The sequence below is a fragment of the Sebastes fasciatus genome, chromosome 10 (genome assembly GCF_043250625.1).
Source record: "Sebastes fasciatus isolate fSebFas1 chromosome 10, fSebFas1.pri, whole genome shotgun sequence".
Classification (NCBI taxonomy): Eukaryota; Metazoa; Chordata; class Actinopteri; order Perciformes; family Sebastidae; genus Sebastes; species Sebastes fasciatus.
The window spans coordinates 1,129,958-1,139,744 of record NC_133804.1 but is presented as its reverse complement, the minus strand read 5'-3'; the positions used below and the strand labels follow the sequence as shown (position 1 = coordinate 1,139,744).

The window sequence follows — 9,787 nt, the reverse complement described above, 5'->3', positions numbered from 1 at the left end:
AGCAATTACAGTCCAGGGGTTTATTAATGAATTATAATGAATTAATGTATCATTGAGGTTAAGAGGTACCACATGCACAGTAACAAACAAAAGACAAAAGACAAAAAAGAGGATATAAGAGTAAATCATTCCTACATGTATGTTGAGCAGAGATAATATTAGTTTAGTTTAGTTGTTTTTTTAGGTCATTTATTCACAATGCAACAATTTGACAATGCAGTTATGAAAGTGGTTAAATAGTAATAAGTAACTATATCAAAAATAAAACAAAAGCAAATGTAATATTCTGACTGAAAGATAACTTATTGTGCCTTTATTCTTAACAAAGCAATAAAGAACATAATAAAGAACCACAACATCATAAATTAGAATCAAATAAACAAAACAAAAACAGATCATAATTTTCAGTAATTTCTCCATGTTGGTCAAAATTAATGGACAGTAAAGAAACACAAATATAATCAAGAAACTGCATCATAAATCAGAGACGGTCATTTCTGTAATTTCTCGCTGTTTGTCACAAACTTTGTATCTTTCAATTATAATATTTCTGTACATTTTCTTAAATTTAGACATATTACTACATTCCTTTAATTTATTGTTACATCTGTCCCAGAAGCTGACCCCTTTAACTGTCTTTGGCACACTTTAACATCTATTTTTTATATATGTATCCCTCATCCCCTTGGATACAGTCAGGGAGAGTTCTTTCTTTGGCTCTAAACATTACTTGTAGATTTTTTAAGTCTACTCGGACCATCAATTTTAAGGCATATGTTTTCATAAATAGTAGGTTGTTTGGGTCCTTATTTACAATTCTTATGCAGTATAAAGACTGAACTAGTGCTACTTTTGTAAGTGTTTCCCCATACTTCAACACAGTATGTAATGTATGAAACTGTGAGTGAGCAGTAGAGAATAAATTGTGATTTCTGTCCTTAGTTATTGCAATGGTGTTATGTTCTGGTTCAACAGAAGCGTGGACACAAATGCAGACACAAACAATAGTCTTTTTAAAGGTGTAACAAAGATAATTTATTACAAAAATATTAAATGAACTGTGAACAGGGCTGGGGTTCCTGGTGTTGGATTTATTATGTACAAGAATGCTTACAATAACCTGACTGTTGGATTTGTTATGAATAGAGTGATTGTGAGGAAAGGGAGGTGGCAGGTGCTGTTTTCTTTTGCAAGGTCAAGGAGAGGACGGAGTCAGAAGGAGATAACGAAGAAGAAGACATGCAGCAGAAACATCACGTGCCATAACTCATGAATATTAATATTGTGTAAACCATAAAATGCTGGATCAGGGATAGCTCGGGGTTCAGACTTCACGAACTGACCCATGCACTGTATGTTGTCAGGGACACGTAGACTGGATCCAGATATCTGTAAACTCTTTTATTTTTACTTATGCAACATTAATTGTTCGGAATAAATTGTATTATTATGCTTTAACCCGTCTGTTTGGAAAATCTCTTTGTCATACAAGATTAACCAGCACGTAACTGGGCCTTGACCTCTCGGAGGTAGAAGGCCAGTTCCTTCAATTGGTGACCCCGACGTGATCTTCGGCATTGAGAAGCGTGTCCAAAGGACGGACAGACCGGCGAGAGAGAGAAAGGGATCCCTGAAATCTTAAAGGTAAGCAGAACCTGTTGTATCGAACTCTGCATATTGGCTTACTCTAAATTATCTCTCTTGTTGTGCTGAATCTCCTTTGTAGTGATAAATGTTGCAAAAGTAAAGACTTTCTGTTTAAAACTAAAAGGAGGAAAGCTGCCCTTTTGGTAAAAACTAAAAGGAGGAAAGCTGCCCTTTTAGTAAGTGTTTAAAACTAGAAGGAGGAAAGCTGCCCTTTTGGTAAAAACTGAAAGGAGGAAAGCTGCCCTTTTAGTAAGTGTTTAAAACTAAAAGGAGGAAAGTTGCCCTTTTAGTAACGTCTGGGACGTTAGAAAAGCGTTTGGAACGCTGCGCTTGGAGCGCTAGAGTAGTGCGCTTGGAGCGCTAGTGTGTAGTAACGTCTGGGACGTTAGAGTTTAGTAAAAATAGCGCTTGGAGCGCCTGTATGAGTGTACATTAATAACTAGTATTCAGAGGAAAATTAAAACTTACTGTTGATACTGGGCCAACATCGCTGGAACATCAAAGTGTCCAGTAGAAGCTTATGTTGGTAGGATCACAGCGAGGGGCATAGCGACCCATTTACTCTGAATCTAGTTACTGTCATAAACTGAATAAACCTGTGTGAAATAGTACTGGACAGAATGGACGGAGAATTTGACAAAGACTGTGAGGAACGGGGTGGCTGTGGGCCTCCCCGTTTATCATTTGGACAGCAATGGGCTAAAGTCAGGACCAATGTAATCTGTACATTTGATCCTAAGACTAGAAATAAAGAGACTCAAGACCTAGATGAGTGGTATAACATGACAGTGAAGGAAGGGCATTTTCCAGCCACGGGAAGTGAAGCCAAATTCATGCCAGTGATGAGAGCATTAATACAGGTGGTTCATAGAAAGCTGCTGCAAGCAGGACAAGACAAAGAAAAGGGACATATGTTTGTAAGAAGGAAATTGAGGAAGAAAGAAGACGAGTTGGCAAGTAAATTGGTAAAATATGTGATACAGATGGCTGCACTATCAGCCTTACGCCGGGGCCACACAGCGCGCATCATGCTCGCATGACGGCAGCGTCACGTCGTGGCCGCGTCATGCCCACCTAGGGTGTTCACACTAGACGCGAGTTACCCACGTCTCGGGAGCGTCCCGGAGCTACCTGTCAGCTGTGTTTTTGCTGTTGCTGACAGCCCTTTCTTTCTACATAGAGTTTGCCTTTTAATGGCCATTTAACTTCATAATAAATGTGATTTATATTTATTTAAGACAAAAAAGGGTAAGAACTGTGTGGTAATTTGTAAATATTATTAAAAACAAGCAAATAAATTCATACATAAATATTAATATATAGCCCATATAAATCCCTCTTTTCTGTCAGTGAAGAGGAATTTATATATATATAAATCCCTCTTCACTGACAGTGAGGAGGGATTTCTATGGGCTATATATATACATATATATACATATATATATGTATATATATGTATATATATGTATATATATAAATCCCTCTTCATTGACAGTGAAGAGGGATTTCTATGGGCTATATATATATATATATATATATATATAAATCCCTCTTCATTGACAGTGAAGAGGGATTTCTGTGGGCTATATATTAATACAAAAAAATAAATAAATACATTAGTAGTAAGAGAGAGCCTACAGCAATCCCTCTTCACTTTGACTGGCACAGTTTTAAACAACATTTCCAGGGGGTTTCGGGTTCCTGTTCTACAGCATTCCAGGTTGCGGCTTTTATCGAAAACGACTTAATTTACATCTGGGGCGGGACAGCAATTTACATTATAAATGCTGATGTTCCGACATCTCAGGCAACTTGGAGCTTTTCACCACCGTGTTGCTGAACTGCGCCTTGATGGAGAAAAACACCTGAAGTATTTCAGAATGATAAATATAAGTAAAATGTTTTTTTTTTATTATTATAAAACAAAGCAAAATAAACAGTTTCGTTATTTGTTAACCTTTAGAAAACGAAAATTATTATTAAATATCTTTAAAAAAATTAAATAACACCTCTAAAAGAAAGAACAATAAAGTTACGTGGTGTTTGTTGAGAGAGAGAGAGAGAGAGAGAGAGAGAGCGAGAGAGAGCGCATCGGAAAAATACTGCCAACTATCACCTGATGTTTTTATAACCTATTAACCCAGTCTATTATATGTATAGCATATGTAGGGTTTCTGCTATGACTACTACAGTGTTTACATAATTAAAAGCCTGTACTATATTGACTTGATGGAAACCTGCAAGCAGACAACTGCTTTATTTAGAGTATTTCAGAATAAAAGCATTGTGTTAATGAATGAATGATTCTGTGCACTAAAAACGCTAGAGGACTTTTATTTTGAAATCTAGATAGGAAGTGTAAAATATTGATGGTCAGTGACATATTCTACAGATGTGTAGACATGGAAACTGTAGTAATCTTGCTCATATACTGTCAATAGATCACCTTCACTGTCTGTTGCTGCTGGGAGACGCAGCCGAGAGGTAAGCGGCAAGCGTGAAAAATAGGCGAGCCTTCTATTCTATAAAATAGACGCACGTCTGACGTGCGTCTGACGCGCGTCTGACGCGCGTCTGACGTGCGTCTCATGCGGGCAGTGTGTCCACTCTAACCTGTTAACATGGACACCGAAATAAAAAACAACACGCGACGTTGCCGTCACGCGAGCATGATGCGCGCTGTGTGGCCCGGGCTTCCGGCAGCCAGACGAAAGCCACCCACGCAAAAACCGCTGAAGCAAAACCACTAGTGAAACCCTCACCCAGTCCTAGCGCACCCCCACCACCAAACCCACATACTAGCCAGCCGCCACATTACATGTCCCTCCATCAGCAGTACCCACCTGGCCCACATCCCAACCCCCCTCCTTATCCTCCTCCTACCCCTAGTCCGGTACCAACCCCACAGGACAGTGATTATACAAACGAAGTTATGGCACCATTGTTTCAAGTGTTAGGTGGTACTTTGGAACCTTAACCCCTACGCTACCTCCTACGGTAATGCTATTAGACAAAAGTATCCCATACCAGCGGGCAAGCTCCACAGCTTGGTGTTTAAGATTAAGAACGGGGAGAGCGGACGCACGTTCATAGAAAGAGCAAAGACAGAGTGGGCGGGGGCTGCGGGGGTGAACCCAGATAAAGAATCACAGCAGTCTCTGTTCAGAATAGCTCTGTTAAAACATGCTCCGGAAGGAGTTAAGAGAAAGATGCAAGAGAATCCAGATATGGCAGGGGCAAAATCGTCAAGATGGGAAACACATTTCTGCCATCATCAGGATGCAGAAACCAAGGAGGAGGAAGAGGAAAGTGAGTCATTAAAAGAGATGGTAGCTCAGTTGACTAAATTACAGTTGGCAGATGCACGGACTCGTGCAACAGATAAGAAAAAGGGAGGGAAAGAGAAAGATACCCAGATGGCTCAAATTGTAACACCAGCTCCAGCCCCGCCACAGAATCCTTATCCAATGCAGGGCCCGCCACAGGCTATATATCAACCCCAGTATCATGTTCCTTACCAAGCTGCCCCATATCAGCAGCCCCCTTATCATGAAGGCCGGAATAGAGGCAGAGGGAGAGGAGGAGGAGGAGGCAGGGGGAGGGGGTATGCCCAACCAAGAGGAGGCAGTTGTAACATCTGCGGAAACCCGGATCACTGGGCACGTGACTGTCCTCAGAAACAACAACAGCAGATGAGAGGGCCTCCACAGCAGTCATATCAGCCAACAATACAGACTCCACCAAACCAACAGCTAGCTCCAATGCAGGCATACAGCGGGTACTCTGCGCAGGGACCTCCACCTGGTCCATATACACCAGGAATGTTCCCATAGGGGTGCCCGACGGAGATGGAGGGGCAGGGGCTGGCAGAGCCCTGTCTCCAGTTGACAGTGAACGGAAAACGAAGATGGTTCATGGTGGATACGGGAGCACGTTACTCCACCTTAGCTGAACCTATGTGTTCCCTTTCCTCTCACTATGTTTCCGTTTTGGGATTTTCCGGCACTGAACAAAGACTGCCTTTTACTGTTCCCCTTCCTGTCCGGCTTGGGAGACAGGTGATGGAGCACCCCTTTTTGTATGCACCTGATTGTCCACGTGATCTCCTGGGAAGAGATGTTTTGGCAGCACTGGGGGCTTCTGTACATTGTTCACCAGAAACTGTGATAGTGAGTTTCCCCGGAGGAGAAGAAATGGTGTGCTCCTCCCCCTCCAGTGCTGATCGCATGTGCATGTTGAGTCCTGATACCTCACCTGATGCCCCACCACCCTGTGCGGACATATATTGGGCCCTGCTAGCCGACAGAAACCCTCTGATTGACTTTTACAACATGTGGCAACCATGGATTAGGGCTCTACACCCTTACCTCCCTGTTCCCGATCCTCCCCACTGCACTCTGAATTATGACAGAAATAATGATCTTACGTATCAAGATGAGTTCCAACAAAATCTGTTAGATACAACCTTGGGGATAGGAGTAGGAGGTGTTTATCCACCTCAAGCAGGAAATGGCAGAGGCCGCAGCACTCGCTCTCCCAGATTACTCTCAACCATTCCATCTGAATGTCTCAGAGCAGCTTAGTACAGCCCATGGTGTCTTATATCAGAAACACAGAGCAGATAGGAACGTATTGTACTATTGTAGCATTTTGCTAGACACACAAGAACAGAGAGCCAGCCCCTGTGTCAGATATGCAGCTACTCTGGCAAAAATTGTAGACAAAGTAGGTCATATAGTCATGCACCATCCTCTACAGATTCTGACCTCTCACAGCACTGTAACATATGTCACATCCTCCTGTTTCACTCTCACCCCCCTCAGACAGACCAAGATCTTACAAGTACTCTCGAAACCACACATCTCCTTTGTACATGAGGGCTGTAATATGGCTGACAATATGACTGATGGCGAGAAGCACTTCTGTGCAGAAAAATCGCTGCCCTTTGTAAAACTAAGGCTGGACTTAGAAAACTCCCCTTTAACGGAAACTGACCTTAGCTTATTTACAGATGGTTGCTGTTTCCGTCATCCCACCGAAGGGTTAAAAGCAGGTTATGCTGTGGTGTCTATGAATACAGCAAAAGAGGAACCATGTACTCTCGATCACGGTCCTCTTGATGGGAAACAATCTGCTCAGGCAGCAGAACTTACGGCTGTAGTTTGTGCTCTGCGGTTAGCGGAAGGGAAGGCAGTGAATATTTTCACAGACTCTGCGTATGTGTGCAATGCAATTCACAGAGATATGTCTAGCTGGGTACAAGCGGGTTTTAAGACTAGTCAGAATAAACCTATGGCTCATGAGGAGTTGATGAAAGAGTTGTTGGAAGCAATCCAGTTACCACAGAGGGTAGCTGTGATCAAAGTGAAAGGACACAGTCAGGGCTCTGACTTAGAGAGTATAGGAAACGAAGCAGCTGATGCAGCCGCTAAAAAGGCAGCAGGGTATTTACCTACTATGATGGTCATGACCACAGCAGATCTCGGTTCTGAGATAACTGATTTCTCCATTATACAAGCTCAAGAATCTGCCACAGCAGCAGAACGAACCATCTGGGAAGATAAGGGAGCTATAGAACAGTTTGATGGTATATGGTATAACGGAGATCAAATAGTTATGCCCCCCTGTTGGATGTCCTCAATATTGACTCAGACTCATGGACTTGACCATAAAAGCCACAAACAGATGTTACGAGATCTCCGCCACTGGTTGATTCCCCGGAAACATGCTACTATAACTGACTTCTTGACTAAGTGTGACGTATGTAGTACATGTAACATCAGACCTACCATCACTCCTAGGGCAGGAAAACATCCTTCTCCCACTGCCCCGGGACAGGAAATCTTTATGGATTTCACAGATATGGGAGTAAGGGCTGGGGGGAAAAGATTCCTCCTAGTAATTGTGGACGCATTTTCACGTTGGGTGGAGGCCTACCCTACGGGAAAAGAGGACGCAAAATCAGTCATTAAATGTCTGGTGAATGAGTACATTCCGAAACATGGGTTTCCTAAATTGATCAGGTCAGATAATGGTTCACATTTCAAAAATAAAGACCTGCAATCTGTTGAAAAGGCTCTGGGACTACAACACAAATTTGGCACTGTGTATCATCCACAATAACAGGACTCACACCATTTGAACTTACGTGTGGCCGACCTTTCCCAGGGCCGTCCCAAAACCCCTCTCCCCTTCCTGACCTCGGTTACAGACCATACTACTTGAAGGTTAATGCTCTTGTGTCAGCTCTCTCCTATACAGGTGACAAACCTGTCACCCCTGTCACAGAGGACGTTACAGGACCTGACCCTGGACCCCCGGAACACCTTTGGTTGAAGGTGTTAAAGAGGAAGTGGTGGCACCTAACACAGTGCTCCAGCAGCAGGACAGGACCTGAAGCAGTAGAGGAGGAAGCCCCACAAGGAGCCCAGGCTACGTGAAAAGAGGGTCACGTATAATTTTTTATTTTTCATATACTGTATAAACTGTGACTGTGATGAGATACACATAAGGGAAAGAAGGTTACAAGGTCTTGCCTGTATTTACAGTTAAATCAGGCTAACATGGTTGTTTAGGTGGACTCATCTAGGTGGTTTTTGAAAAACATTATATATCACATTGTATTAAAAATTGTTGCTTAGAATAAATGCTAAAATAGACAAAAATAGATAAAAATAGATAAAAAGAGAAACCAGGGGTGGGGAGAATCCACCAGAGAGAAATTTCACTTCCTTTCCCAAACCAGTATAAAATAGGACCACCCAGATAAAAGTTTTTCAGTTGCGCGCAGGAAAACAAACTAGAAGCATCATGCAGTACGGCAAACTGCTAATAGCGTTTGTTGTAGTATCTGTGTTTATCTCTCTTGTCCTCTTTTTTCTGGACAATCCTCGACCAAAAAAGGGGAAGCCAGAAGGAACAGGGAAGAATGTAACGATTAAACTAGCACCAAACGACACCGAGGCACATCAAAATCGCACTGAAACCGTAAATACAACTGCACACCATAGATCAAAAAGGTCCACGTGTCCTAAAGCCAGGGTTCAATTAAATTATACGTTGGGAAGTAATACCAGTTATCAGGTAGACTTATGTGATATCATTGACTGTTCGGTGGGGGGGGGGGATAAATGGCGGGGGTATGATGTCTAACTAGCTGACCAAATAGCTGCAGGCTTTGAAAACATACCTCTAATAAGTGCTCTGATCCCTATCACTCCTAACAAAAATGTTGACCGCATTAACTACATCCACTATAATGTTCTCCGTTTGACTAAGTTAACCCGTGATGCAATTGCCGGACTAGCTGAACAAATGGCTCCTACGTCACTGATGGTGATCCAAAATAGAATGGCATTAGATATGCTGCTGGCAGAGAAAGGCGGTGTATGCTCAATGTTCCAAGACTCATGTTGTATTTTCATCCCTAACAATACAGCGCCGGACGGGACTGTAACTAAGGCGCTAGAGGGGCTTCGGACGCTGTCTGAATCGATGCACGATGATTCAGGTATCAACAGCCCCATTAACGACTGGTTAGACCGTACCTTTGGGAAATGGAAGTCCATGGTGGTATCTCTATTCTCCTCAATCCTTGCTGTGTGTGCATGCTTAGTATTATGCGGTTGTTGCTGTATTCCATGTATTCGCCACCTCACTGAGCGTGTGATTATTTCTGCTGTGCAACGAAAGCATCCGGATGCACCTCCTTCTTATCAGATGGCCATGTTCCAAGCGGAGAGACAGGGTCTCCTGGAAATGGTGGGGGATAGTGAAGATGTTGATCCTGAAGAGGTTGTGTGATGATGCTTATAATTAATACATCTGTACGTAACATTATCTATGCTTATAATAAATATATCTGTATGTAACATTATCTGTAGGTGAACTTAGTTAAGTTCAAAAGAGGGTCTGTTGGATTTATTATGTACAAGAATGCTTACAATAACCTGACTGTTGGATTTGTTATGAATAGAGTGATTGTGAGGAAAGGGAGGTGGCAGGTGCTGTTTTCTTTTGCAAGGTCAAGGAGAGGACGGAGTCAGAAGGAGATAACGAAGAAGAAGACATGCAGCAGAAACATCACGTGCCATAACTCATGAATATTAATATTGTGTAAACCATAAAATGCTGGATCAGG

At 42.5% G+C, this 9,787-nt stretch overlaps 2 long non-coding RNA genes across 2 annotated transcripts; one reads left to right on the top strand and one right to left on the bottom strand.

The window, feature by feature from the left end:
* Positions 1-1,085: 1,085 nt before the first annotated feature.
* On the top strand, positions 1,086-1,743 carry LOC141774904 (uncharacterized). Its single transcript, XR_012595506.1, has 2 exons — positions 1,086-1,391; positions 1,493-1,743. It is a non-coding gene; the product is annotated as an uncharacterized LOC141774904 (long non-coding RNA).
* LOC141774907 (uncharacterized) lies at positions 1,626-1,868 on the bottom strand. The gene is made up of 2 exons (XR_012595509.1): positions 1,839-1,868; positions 1,626-1,797 (listed from the first exon to the last, which is right to left on the bottom strand). It is a non-coding gene; the product is annotated as an uncharacterized LOC141774907 (long non-coding RNA).
* Positions 1,869-9,787: the final 7,919 nt, after the last annotated feature.